Consider the following 13,410-nt stretch of genomic DNA (forward strand, 5'->3'; position numbering starts at 1 on the left):
AATGTGTAAGGTATGAAGTAGGAAACAGTCACTCCCATTAGAGACATGCTGCATGTCACAAATGTGAGTCATTGCCGCTAACCACAGGGCTTTTGCCGGCTTAGATTATTGCAATTTGTCTTTCATGTAAAACAGCCATCAGATGATCAGAAATCTTTTGGTCTTAGCTGCCATGCCAGCAAAGTCATAGTTAAACTGGCAGCAAACAGTCAGAGGCTGGAGAAAATCCGACCACTGCATTAACAGTTAATGTTAGTCTAGGTCACATAGGTGGAGATTTATCATAGCTTGGAGAGAGATAAAGTAGAGAGAAACAAGTACTAACCGATAAATTGCTGCTATTTTTCAAAAGGCTATCGTGGAAGATGTATCAAGCATTGTGAAGAGTGGAAAGTGAACCTCAGCCTGTAAAACGAGAACTTCTTGGTACTCTATCTCTATACACTTTATCTCTCTCCAAGCTTTGATGAATCTACCAAATAGTCAGGTCAAGGGAGACACCGCCGCCAAGGGGGGGAGGGGTAGATACTAATTACATGGGCACGGGCCTGGTGGTCCACTGCCCCCCCTACCTTTACTCTGCCCCCCTTGCACGCAGCTTCCCTCTCCAGGCTGCACACGATGCTGTGTGGTCTCTGGGCTGTGTTGGTGCACGGAGACTGCTGCCACTTAGCAGCAGCATTCTCCTTTGCCTGTGCTGGGGGTGGGGGTGGGGGGGGGGGGTAGCGATCACACTGATCACAAACCCCTCTGGATTTGCGCCTGGCTGAGGGGCACGATAGGACCCCCCCCAAAAAAAATCTGTGCTCAGCGCCGCTTTCTTGGCACTGAATTTTATTTTTTTCCATCAAATTGTATAAAGGCTGTACCCACGCCTCCCGTGATTATGCAACGCACCTGAAAAAGTACCTGGGCCCGCCACAGCTCTCTACACCCCTGAGGGCAGGTGGAGAAGAATCATAGGGAGTCATTCAGACCTGACCGCTCGCTAGCTGGTTTTTGCAGTCCTGCGTTCGCATAGTCGCCGCCTACCGTGGAGTGTATTTTAGCTGTGCAAGTGTGCGATCGCATGTGCAGCCGAGCGGTACAAAAAATCTATGTGCATTTTCTGAGTTGCCCAGAACTTACTCAGCCGCTGCGATCACTTCAGCCTGTCGGGGGCCGGAACTGATGTCAGACACCCGCCCTGCAAACGCTTGGACATGCCTGCATTTTTCTAACCACTCCCTGAAAACGGTCAGTTGCCACCCACAAACGCCTTCTTCCTGTCAATCTCCTTGCGATCGGCTATGCAAATGGATTTTTCATAAAACCCATCGCACAGCAACAATCTGCTTTGTACCCATGAAAAAGGGGCCAGGTCTCCAAAAGAAAGGGTCATGGTCACACATAGTAATAATGCCCACAGTAGTAGCACCCAGTAATACACATAATGCCCACCACAGTAGTGCTTCTTATACAATGCCCACAGTAGTAGTGCTCATTATGCACTGTCCACTGTACTGGTAGTGCCCACAGTGGTAGTGTCCCTTATATAGAGCCCATAGTAGTGGTACCCCTTATGCAATGCCCGCAATAGTAGTGCCTCTTATGTCCCCAGGAGTGATGCCCCTTATGAAGTGCCCCCTTTACAATGCCCTCATTAGTAGGGCCCCCAGTAGTAATGCCCTTAATGGTTATGCCCCTGTGTAGTATTACCCCCAGTAGTAATGTTGCCTGTAGTAATGCCCTCAGTCATTTAGCCCCCTGTAGTTTAGCCCTAGTAGTTGTTCCCACAGTAGTTTACCCCCCCTTTAGTTTAGCTTCCCAGTGGTAATGCCCCCAGTAATTTAGCCCTCATGTAGTTTGCCCCATGTAGTTTAGCCTCCCAGTGGTAATGCCCCCAGTAGTTTGCCTGCTTGTAGTTTAGCCGCCAGTAGTAATGCCCCCCTGTAGTTTGCCCCCTTGTAGTTTAGTCCCTGTAGTTATGCCTCCAGTAGTTTAGCCCCTGTAGTTATGCCCCCCTTGTAGTTTAGCCCCCAGTAGTAATGTCCCCCATAGTTTGGCCCCTGTAGTTATGCCCCCAGTAGTTTAGCCCCCAAGTAGTAATGCCCCTGTAGTTATGCCACCAGTTGTAATGCCCTCCTGTAGTTTGCCCCCAGTAGTTAGACCCTTTGTAGTTTGCCCACTTGTAGTTTGCCCCCAGTAGCTTGCCCCCTTGTAGCTTGCCCCCCTGTAGTTTGCCCCCATGTAGCTTACCCCTAGTAGTTTGCCCCCTTGTAGTTGGCCCCCAGTAATAATGTCCCCCAGTAGTTTGCCCCCAGTAATAATGTCCCCCAGTAGTTTGCCCCCAGTAGATACCCCCAGTAGTAATGCCCCCCAGTAGTTTGCCCCCAGTAGTAATGCCCCTTGTAGATGCCCCCCAGTAGTAATGTCCCCCGTAGTTTGCCCCCAGTAGATGCCCCCTCAGTAGTAATGCCCCCCGCCCAGTAGATGCGCCGCTGCACTAAGGAAGAAAACAAAAAACACACCATACTCACTGAGCCCCGCTCCCGCTTCCAGACTGCTGCAGTCCTCCTCTCTTGGCATACACTCCTCAGCACTATGATAGAGACATCATGACTGACGTCTCTCCCATAGCGCATGCCGCACAGTGATAGTGCCGGAAGCCAGAGCTCAGTACTGAACTCCTGCTTTCAGTGTAGAGAGGGAGACGGGTGCCCGCTGGTAACACAATCTCAGCGGGCGCCCATCATCTCCCTGTGCGGCGCAGGGGACACATCAGGTTAGGTGGGCCAGAGGAGCCGGAACTGGTTCTGTCTCCAAGTGGAACTGACAGAACGCAGTTCCGCCCCGTTTCGGCTCACTTTAACCCCTGGTAATAACACACTAGATATAACCAATAGAAACTTCATAAACAATGACTGGTTCTTATCTACATTTTAGTGCTTTGGATTGTGGATAATGCAAGAATGGTGTACAGTACATACAGTACCCTCGATTTATTACTGCAAGGTACAATTTTATTTTAGTGACCTTTATTCCTGTTATGAGCCGCTGTAGTGGCTCATTCCCCATTGCATTCTGTTTATGTATTTTATGTTATACTGTTTCTGTTCCCCTTGGCTTTTATGGGGTGTCCGGAGTCCACACTTAATTAGGGGGTACTGTTATGTACCACAAGCAGTGGTTCATTCCTGTTTGCTTTCTGTTCAGCAATTTTATGTTATATTTCTGATTGCATGCCAGGATTTCTCTTGTACTTGTTTAGAAGACTCTTGTTGGCAACCTGTGGTGAGTCTGTATAACTGCAGCCTGTTTTCTATGTGTTAAGCCTCACCTGTCAGATAATTTGGTCATTATGTGGTGAGTCTGTACTGCAGTCTGGCTCTTGTCTGTGTAGCCTCTCCTGCCAGTATTTTGGCCATTACCTTGTGCCTAGCTTCCAGCCATCCTGATTGGGGCGTGCTTCCCTTATTACCCATCTAGCCCTGCAGTCCAGCTCCGGTGATAGAAATTTGTTATGGTACCTGTATGTTCCAGTTCTTGGTTAGCTTCCTGCAAGCTTGTTCCTGGTCCCTGTCAGCAGCTTCCAGTGGAGCCTGTCTTCCTGCCTCTGGTGTGTTCCTGCATCCAGCTTGTGTACTCCAGTGTCCTGTGTCCAGTTTCCAGAGTACGGTCTGAGGGATCATTTCCTGCTGTCCTCCGAGTTTGTCTTCCAGTGGAGTGGTCTGGTGTCCAAAGCCTCGGGGGTGCCGGTCGTTTCCTGCGCGCACCTCCCGTGGTGTCGTGAGTAGCGGCTCTGCCGCACCTTACGGGTGAAGCAATATTATTCTAATCATCTTGCCATTGTGTTTTCTGCGGAGGATTCGCCACTGTTGTCCTTGCCGAACTACGACGGATTCGTATTTGGTATTTGGCAGCGTTACTTTAGTTACGGTTTTTCTTGGCGGCCGTGCCACACATAAATTAGTTTATTATTTTCTGTGGTTTCTCCTTTCGCTTTTGTGTCTGTCTTAGTTAGTTTTTTCCTTCTCTGTCTCAGTTAATGCCTTGTCAACAACTAAGACCAGGGGGCATTGGAGTTCGGGCAGACCTAATCCACCCGTTCAAATGTGGCTGCTGTGGGCCCAAGAAACCATAGTCTCGCAGGCGTTAACCGACCACTAGGGAAGGACAACGGTGTCAGGGTTTTCCATTAGGGGTTGCTGCAAATCTCAGTCCAGTTGCAGCTTCACGTATCTGTACTTGGAAATCTCCTGGTGCCACCCAATCTCCTGGGTTCCAAGTACGCAGAACATAACAGTATCACCGGCCATACAACAAAAAACAAAACTTAACAGAGTAGATTTCTTTCTTGGTAGAATCCAGTCCAGAATCTAGTCCAGAATCCAGTCCAGTCCAGAATCCAGTCTAGTCCAGAATCCAGTCCAGTCCAGACTCCAGTCCTGTCTTGTCCTGTCCAGAATCCACACCTGTCTTGTCCAGTCCAAAATCCAGTCCTGTCTTGTTCTGTCCAGAATCCTGTCTTGTCTTGTCCAGTCCAGAATCCTGTCTTGTCTAGTTCAGAATCCAGCCTTGTCTTGTCCAGTCCAGTCTGTCTAGCCTGAAATCCACCTGTGCCAACTATGCAAGCCCTGCAGGCATCTCTCTCAGCCCTGAACTCTGCTTTCAGTGCCTTGAAACCTGAGCGGCTGGAAGTTTTGCAGCAATCCTTAAAGCAACTGCAAAACCTTCTGACCAAAATTTTTCTTATCCTGCCCGAATTTGTTTAGAGTTCATCTATCTTTAAAGAGACTCTTGCTCACAATATTGTGACAAGAGAATCCTCAGATTTGGTTGGAGAGAAAAGGTTTAACAGTTTTCTGCGGCCCAAGCTCTCAGAAGAGGAGCATCGGCATCGCAGAAACTTAAATTTATGCCTATATTGTGGGGGTTCAGGCCATTTTCTGCAGACCTGTGATTTGCGCAGGCCAAAATGTGGTGACAAGTCCTGCCCTCTGGCTGAGTTGAGTCAGGGTTCAAGACCTACTCCTGTCTCTACTGTGGCAGAGGTACTTGTCATGAAACCCACACAAAAAAGCACTCTGTCCTATAATTGAGGTCCTTGGGCTAGGGAGCCCCATTATAGATTCTGGAATCAGAGGAGAATGTTTCTCTCATCTTTTGCCTTTCCTGTTAAATCAGAGTTGCAAACCCCAGTAGGGAAATCTCAGGGTCCTGGAGCATTGCCCGATGCTCAGGGTCCTGGAACGTTGCCTGATGTACAGAGTCCTGGAGCGGTGCCCTATGCTCAGGGCCCTGTAGCGGTGCCCAATGCTCAGGGTCCAAAAGGGGCATCGGATATAATGGTTCAGGTGTCAATCCCAGAAGGGGTCTCAGAAGCTGTTACCCCAGGTAGGGACTTGAAAGGCGCAACCCAAGAAAGGGTATCTAAAGTCTGATGATCCGGTGCCAGCAAGAGAGTCCGAGGTGCCGACCCCAGGAAGAGACTCGAAGGACTCAAAGGGAACCCAAAGGGGTTCCCGGAGGCTACTGCCCTAGATGGGTTCCCGGAGGCCACTGCCCCAGAGGGGTTCCCTAAGGCCACTGCCCTAGAGGGGTTCCCGAAGGCCACTGCCCAAAGAGGGTCCCAAAGACCACAGCTTCAATTAAGGTTATTAGTGACCTGGTCCCAGCAATGCACTCCAGTCAGTAAGATGGGAATTAATTGGATCCTGACGCTTTTTATGATATTTCTACATCTATAGTCTTTAATGGGGACTTAGCCCAATTTCTTGCACTCACCAAACACTTTTTTACCATTATGCAGTCTAGACCATCTTTTGGCATCACTTCAGAGAACTTTGTGCTCTATCTGATTTACTCCTTTAGAGGAGAGCCTTTTGAACGGGCGTCCAACTTAATTAAAACCGAAGATCCCATTCTTCAGGATGCCCGGGCATTCAGTGATGCTGTCATTAAGAAATATGGTCCCAAAGAGATTAGTTCAGGTTTCTCTAAGTCACCTGTCTTATCAGCTGAGAGTCCACCGAATATTATAAAATCGGCACAAAAATCTCAGCCTGTTGTATTGACTGCGGGATGTGCTTTTCTGTCGTCTTCTTGCAGTACTTCTGAAAGTTCAGTCCCCAAAATTAGAAAACCAATCTCGGGATTTAACCCAGCCTTGCTGGAGGGTACCATCAGTTCAGACAATGTTTGGGGAATTACCTTGGTCAGACCTCAAGAACCATGTAAAAAAAAAATAATAATAATTGCTGACTCTTGCCTTGTTTAAAAAAAATAAAAAAGAAGAAAAATTCTTGTCTTGTGTCCAGTGGCCCCCGTCAAGGGGGGGGGGGGCACTGTTACAAGCTGTTGCCACAGCTTGTTTCTGTCTTCTTGCCATTGTCTGTTTATACACGTGTCAGTTTTTTTTTGTTTATGTATCCCTTGTTTTGGAAAACCTGGATTTTGGGGTACTTTGACCCTTCCTCAAGGGGGAAGGGGGGTACTGTAATGAGCCGTTGCAGTGGCTCATTCCCCATTGCATTCTGTTTATGTAATTTATGTTATACTTCTGTTTCTATTCCCCTTGGCTTTTATGGGGTGTCCGGAGTCTACCCTTAAGGAGGGGTTACTGTTATGAACCACAAGCAGTGGTTCATTCCCATTTGCTTTCTGTTCAGGAATTTTATGTTATATTTCTGATTGCATGCCAGGATTTCACTTGTACTTGTTTAGAAGACTCTTGTTGGCAACCTGTGGTGAGTCTGTGTAACTACAGCCTGTTTACTATGTGTTAAGCCTCACCTGTCAGATAATTTGGTCATTATGTGGTGAGTCTGTACTGCAGTCTGGCTCTTGTCTGTGTAGCCTCTCCTGCCAGTATTTTGGCCATTACCTTGTGCCTAGCTTCCAGCCATCCTGATTGGGGTGTGCTTTCCTTATTACCCAGCTAGCCCTGCAGTCCAATGCCGGTGATAGAAGTTTGTTATGGTACCTGTATGTTCCAGTTCTTGGTTAGATTCTGCAAGCTTGTTCCTGGTCCCTGTCAGCAGCTTCCAGTGGAGCCTGTCTTCCTTCCTCTGGTGTGTTCCTGCATCCAGCTTGTGTACTCCAGTGTCCTGTGTCCAGTTTCCAGAGTGCGGTCTGAGGGATCATTTCCTGCTGTCCTCCGAGTTTGTCTTCCAGTGGAGTGGTCTGGGGTCCAAAGCCTCGGGGTTCTGGTCATATCCTGCATGCACCTTCCGTGGAGTCGTGAGTAGCGGCTCTGCCGCACCTTATGGCTGAAGCAATATTATTCTAATCATCTTGCTGTTGTGTTTTCTGTGGAGGTTCCGCCACTGTTGTCCTTGCCGAACTATGATGGAATCGTATTTGGCATTTGGGCTGCGTTACTTTGGTTACAGTTTATCTTGGCGGCCATGCCGCACATAAATTAGTTTATTATTTTATGTGGTTTCCCCTTTCGCTTTTGTGTCTGTCTTAGTTAGTTTTCCCCTTGTTCTTTCTTTGTCTCGGTTAATGCCTTGTCACCAGCTAAGACCGGGGGGCATCAGAGTTCGGGCAGACCTAATCCACCCATTCAATTTCAAACGCGGCTGCCATGGGCCCAAGAAACCATAGTCTAGCAGGCGTTAACCAACCACTAGGGAAGGACAACGGAGTCAGGGTTTTCTGTTAGGGGTTGCTGCAAATCTCAGTCCAGTTGCAGCTTCACACATCTGTACTTGGAACTCTCCTGGGTTCCAAGTACAAAGAACATAAAAATTCCATTACATATTTGCTGATGAAAATGTAATGAATATTTTAGACCTATTCTGTAAATAAATATTGTCATATTTGGTATATTTGTGATATTGTTAAGACAGATTTATTTGGAATTCCAATCCACATTCAAAACAGTTAGGAGCTGATAGTGAGTAGCACTTTGCTGTGATCGCTTTAGTGTCTTCAGCCATAGTTCTGAGACTTTATGCTAATGCTACTATAACCCTTCCCTGATTAACAACTGTGTGTCTGACAGTGCAAAGACTGGGATGCCTATTTTGTGTGTCTGCATTAAAAACTATCAGAAGCACCATCTAGACTTGCAACAGCCCCATGCTATAGTAGTGTAGTTGTGGAATCTTCATCAGAGTATGGCTTACAATGTATGCAATTGAGCGCATGAGTCCAAAGCCAATCCTATTACATGCCCGTGATACTCCCATAATACACTCAGCAGACAGAAGATCTTTGTCTATTTGTTTAGCCTCCTACCAGTCACTGGGTGATTCAGACTAGAGATGTGCACCGGAAATTATTCGGGTTTTGTGTTTTGGTTTTGGATTTGGTTCCGCGGCCGTGTTTTGGATTCGGACGCATTTTGGCAAAACCTCCCTTAAAATTTTTTGTCGGATTCGGGTGTTTTTTTTTAAAAACACCTCAAAAACAGCTTAAATCATAGAATTTTGGGGTAATTTTAATCCTATAGTATTATTAACCTCAATAACCATAATTTCCACTCATTTCAAGTCTATTCTGAACACCTCACACCTCACAAGGGCCCTCATTCCGAGTTGTTCGCTCGGTAATTTTCTTCGCATCGCAGCAATTTTCCGCTAATTGCGCATGCGCAATGTTCGCACTGCGACTGCGCCAAGTAAATTTGCTAAGAAGTTTGGTATTTTACTCACGGCATTACAAGGTTTTTTCTTCGTTCTGGTGATCGGAGTGTGATTGACAGGAAGTGGGTGTTTCTGGGCGGAAACTGGCCGTTTTATGGGTGTGTGTGAAAAAACGCTGCCGTTTCTGGGAAAAACGCGGGAGTGTCTGGAGAAACGGGGGAGTGTCTGGGCGAACGCTGGGTGTGTTTGTGACGTCAAACCAGGAACGAAACTGACTGAACTGATCGCAGTGGCAGAGTAAGTATCGAGCTACTCAGAAACTGCTTAGAAATTTATAATCGCAATTTTGAGAATCTTTTGTTCGCAATTATGCTAAGCTAAGATTCACTCCCAGTAGGCGGCGGCTTAGCGTGTGCAATGCTGCTAAAAGCAGCTTGCGAGCGAACAACTCGGAATGAGGGCCAATATTATTTTTAGTCCTAAAATTTGCACCAAGGTTGGATGAGGCTGGATGACTTAGCTAAGCGACCTAAGAGGGCGGCACAAACACCTGGCCCATCTAGGAGTGGCACTGCAGTGTCAGACAGGATGGCACTTATAAAAATTGGCCCCAAACATCACATGATGCAAATATAAATAAATAAAAAAAAGAGGTGCAAGATGGAATTGTCCTTGGGCCCTCCCACCCACCCTTATGTTGTATAAACAGGACATGCACACTTTAACAAACCCATCATTTCAGCCACAGGGTCTGCCACATGACTGTGGCTGAAATGACTGGTTAGTTTGGGCCCCCACCAAAAAAAAGAAGCAATCAATCTCTCCTTGATCAAACTGGCTCTACAGAGGCAAGATGTCGACCTCATCATCATCCTCCGATTCCTCACCCCTTTCACTGTGTACATCCCCCTCCTCAAAGAGTATTAATTCGTCCCCACTGGCATCCGCCATCACAGGTCACTGTGTACTTTCTGGAGGCAATTGCTGGTGAATGTCTCCACGGAGGAATTGATTATAATTCATTTTGATGAACATCATCTTCTCCACATTTTGTGGAAGTAACCTTCTACGCCGATCGCTGACAAGGTGACCGGCTGCACTAAACACACTTTCGTAGTACACACTGGAGGGGGGGCAACTTATGTAAAATAAAGCCAGTTTGTGCAAGGGCCTCCAAATTGCCTCTTTTTCCTGCCAGTATACGTACGGACTGTCTGACGTGCCTTCTTGGATGCTGTCACTCATATAATCCTCCACTATTCTTTCAATGGTGACAGAATCATATGCAGTGACAGTAGACGACATGTCAGTAATCGTTGGCAGGTCCTTCAGGCCAGACCAGATGTCGGCACTCGCTCCAGACTGCCCTGCATCAGTGCCAGTGGGTGGGCTCGGAATTCTTATCTTTTTCCTCGCAGCCCCAGTTGCGGGAGAATGTGAAGGAGGAGATGTTGACGGGTCACGTTCCGCTTGACTTGACAATTTTCTCACCAGCAGGTCTTTGAACCTCTGCAGACTTGTGTCTGCCGGAAAGAGAGATACAACGTAGGCTTTAAACCTAGGATCGAGCACGGTGGCCAAAATGTAGTGCTCTGATTTCAACAGATTGACCACCCGTGAATCCTGGTTAAGCGAATTAAGGGCTCCATCCACAAGTCACACATGCGTAGCGGAATCACTCCATTTTAGCTCCTCCTTCAATCTCTCCAGCTGCTTCTGCAAAAGCCTGATGAGGGGAATGACCTGACTCATGCTGGCAGTGTCTGAACTGACTTCACGTGTGGCAAGTTCAAAGGATTGCAGAACCTTGCACAACGTTGAAATCATTCTCCACTGCGCTTGAGTCAGGTGCATTCCCCCTCCTTTTCCTATATTGTAGGCAGATGTATAGGCTTGAATGGCCTTTTGCTGCCCCTCCATCCTCTTGAAGCATATAGAGGGTTGAATTCTACCTGGTTACCAACTCTTGCTACAGCTGATGGAGGGGCAGGTTCAGGAGTGTTTGCTGGTGCTCCAGTCTTCGGCACGCAGTGGCTGTATGCCGACAATGGCCTGCAATTCTTCGGGCCACCGACAGCATATCTTGCACGCCCCTGTCATTTTTTAAAAAATTCTGCACCACCAAATTAATTGTATGTGCAAAACATGGGACGTGCTGGAATTTGCCCACATGTAACGCACGCACAATATTGGTGGCGTTGTCCGATGTCACATATCATTGGGGAGGGTCCAGTTGGGGTAAGCCAATCTGCGATGATATTCCTCAGTTTCCATAAGAGGTTGTCAGCTGTGTGCCTCTTATGGAAAGTGGTGATACAAAGCGTAGCCTGCCTAGGAACGAGTTGGCGTTTGCGAGATGCTGCTACTGGTGCCGCTGCTGTTGTTGTTGCTGCGGGAAGCAATACATCTACCCAGTGGGCTGTCACAGTCATATAGTTCTGAGTCTGCCCTGCTCAACTTGTCTACATGTCCGTGGTTAAGTGGACATTGGGTACAACTGCATTTTTAAGGACACTGGTGACTCTTTTTCTAACGTTTGTGTACATTCTCGGTATCACCTGCCTAGAGAAGTGGAACCTAGATGGGATTTGGTACCGGGAACACACTACCTCAAGAAAATCTCTAAGTCCCTGTGAATTAACGGTGGATACCGGACACACGTCTAACACCAACACAGCTGCCAAGGCCTGAGTTATCCGCTTTACAACAGGATGACTGCTGTGATATTTCATCTTCCTCGCAAAGGACTGTTGGACAGTCAATTGCTTACTGGAAGTAGTACAAGTGGTCTTCCGACTTCCCCTCTGGGATGACGATCGACTCCCAGCAGCAACAACAACAGCACCTGCAGCAGTAGGCGTTACACTCAAGGATCCATCGGAGGAATCCCAGTTAGGAGAGGACTCGTCAGACTTGCCAGTGACATGGCCTGCAGGACTATTGGTGTTCCTGTCTAAGGAGGAAATTGACACTGAGAGAGTTGGTGTTGTGGTTTGCAGGAGCTTGGGTACAAGAGGAAGGGATTTAGTTGTCAGTGGACTGCTTCCGCTGTCACCCAAAGGTTTTGAACTTGTCAATGACTTCTGATGAATGTGCTCCAGGTGACGTATAAGGGAGGATGTTCCTAGGTGGTTAACATCCTTACCCCTACTTATTACAGCTTGACAAGGCAGCACACGGCTTGACACCTGGGGGTATATTTACAAAGATTCGTGTTTTGGCCGTTTTGAAGGGTGTTTGAACTCGAATGGTATCGGGTGCATTTTACTGCAACTTTTTTAATCCTGATACGATCATTCACTAAGCTGCCGAGTTTTGCACAATCGTTTTTTCCGATGTCGATGTGATTCGTAATATCAGGCAGTGCTTTACGGGAGTGATGAGTAAAACACTGCCTGACAAAACACAAGGAATCCCGGCCGGATCTGTGAGATCCGTGCAGGGCTTCATTGTGTACCTTAAAAAGTTGTTTAAAGTCTAATAAATTCTGAATAAAATTGCGTGGGGTTCCCCCTCCTAAGCACAACCAGCCTCGGGCTCTTTGAGCTGGTCCTGGTTGAAAAAATATGGGGAAAAAAATGACAGGGTTTCCCCCATATTTAATCAACCAGCACCGGGCTCTGCGCCTGGTACTGGTTCCAAAAATACGGGGGACAATAAGCGTAGGGGTCCCCCGTATTTTTGAAACCAGCACCAGGCTCCACTAGCTGGGGAGATAATGCCACAGCCGGGGGACACTTTGATATCGGTCCCTGCGGCCGTGCCATTAAAACCCCAACTAGTCACCCCTGGCCGGGGTACCCTGGAGGAGTGGGGACCCCTTCAATCAAGGGGTCCCCCCCTCCAGCCACCCAAGGGCCAGGGGTGAAGCCAGAGGCTGTCCCCCCCATCCAAGGGCGGCGGATGGGGGGCTGATAGCCTTGCTGATAGACCCGCACTTGAGCACTCAGAAACTAACACCCAAATACGAATGAATAGTGAATGCCCGTATTCTATGAAATAACAGCCGCGTTTGACCGATGGTCTATTCATTCGTATTTCGGAACGTTGTCATTCAAACCATTACGAATAGACCAGACACCGCCGAGATTGGTGCTTAGTGAATTCCCGGATTGGGACACAAATCGGCCAAACTCGGATTTTTAGTAAATACTGGCCCTGTTGTCCGCATTTCTGTTAAAATAATTCTACACTGAAGAGGTGATTTTTTTTTGTAATTTGACCAGGCATGTCAATGGCCATATTCATCCCAAGGACAACAGGTGTCTCCCCGGGTGCCTGACTTAAACAAACCACCTCACCATCAGAATCATCCTTGTCAATTTCCTCCTCAGCGCCAGGAACACCCATATCCTCATCCTGGTGTACTTCAACAGTGACATCTTCAATTTGACTATCAGGAACTGGGCTGTGGGTGCTCCTTCCAGCACTTGCAGGGGGCGTGCAAATGGAAGGAGCCACCTCTTCCCGTCTAGTGTTGGGAAGGTCAGGCATCGCAACCGCCGACACAATTAGACTCTCCTTGGGGATTTGTGATTTAGAAGAACGCACAGTTCTTTGCTGTGCTTTTGCCATCTTAACTCTTTTCAGTTTTCTAGCGGGAGGATGAGTGCTTCCATCCTCATGTGAAGCTTAACCACTAGCCATGAACATAGGCCAGGGCCTCAGCCATTCCTTGCCACTCCGTGTCGTAAATGGCAAATTGGCAAGTTTATGCTTCTCCTCAGACGCTTTTAATTTAGATTTTTGGGTCATTTTACTGAACTTTAGGTTTTTGGATTTTACATGCTCTCTACTATGACATTGGGCATCGGCCTTGGCAGACGACGTTGATGGC

This window comes from Pseudophryne corroboree, chromosome 4 (genome assembly GCF_028390025.1).
Source record: "Pseudophryne corroboree isolate aPseCor3 chromosome 4, aPseCor3.hap2, whole genome shotgun sequence".
NCBI lineage: Eukaryota > Metazoa > Chordata > Amphibia > Anura > Myobatrachidae > Pseudophryne > Pseudophryne corroboree.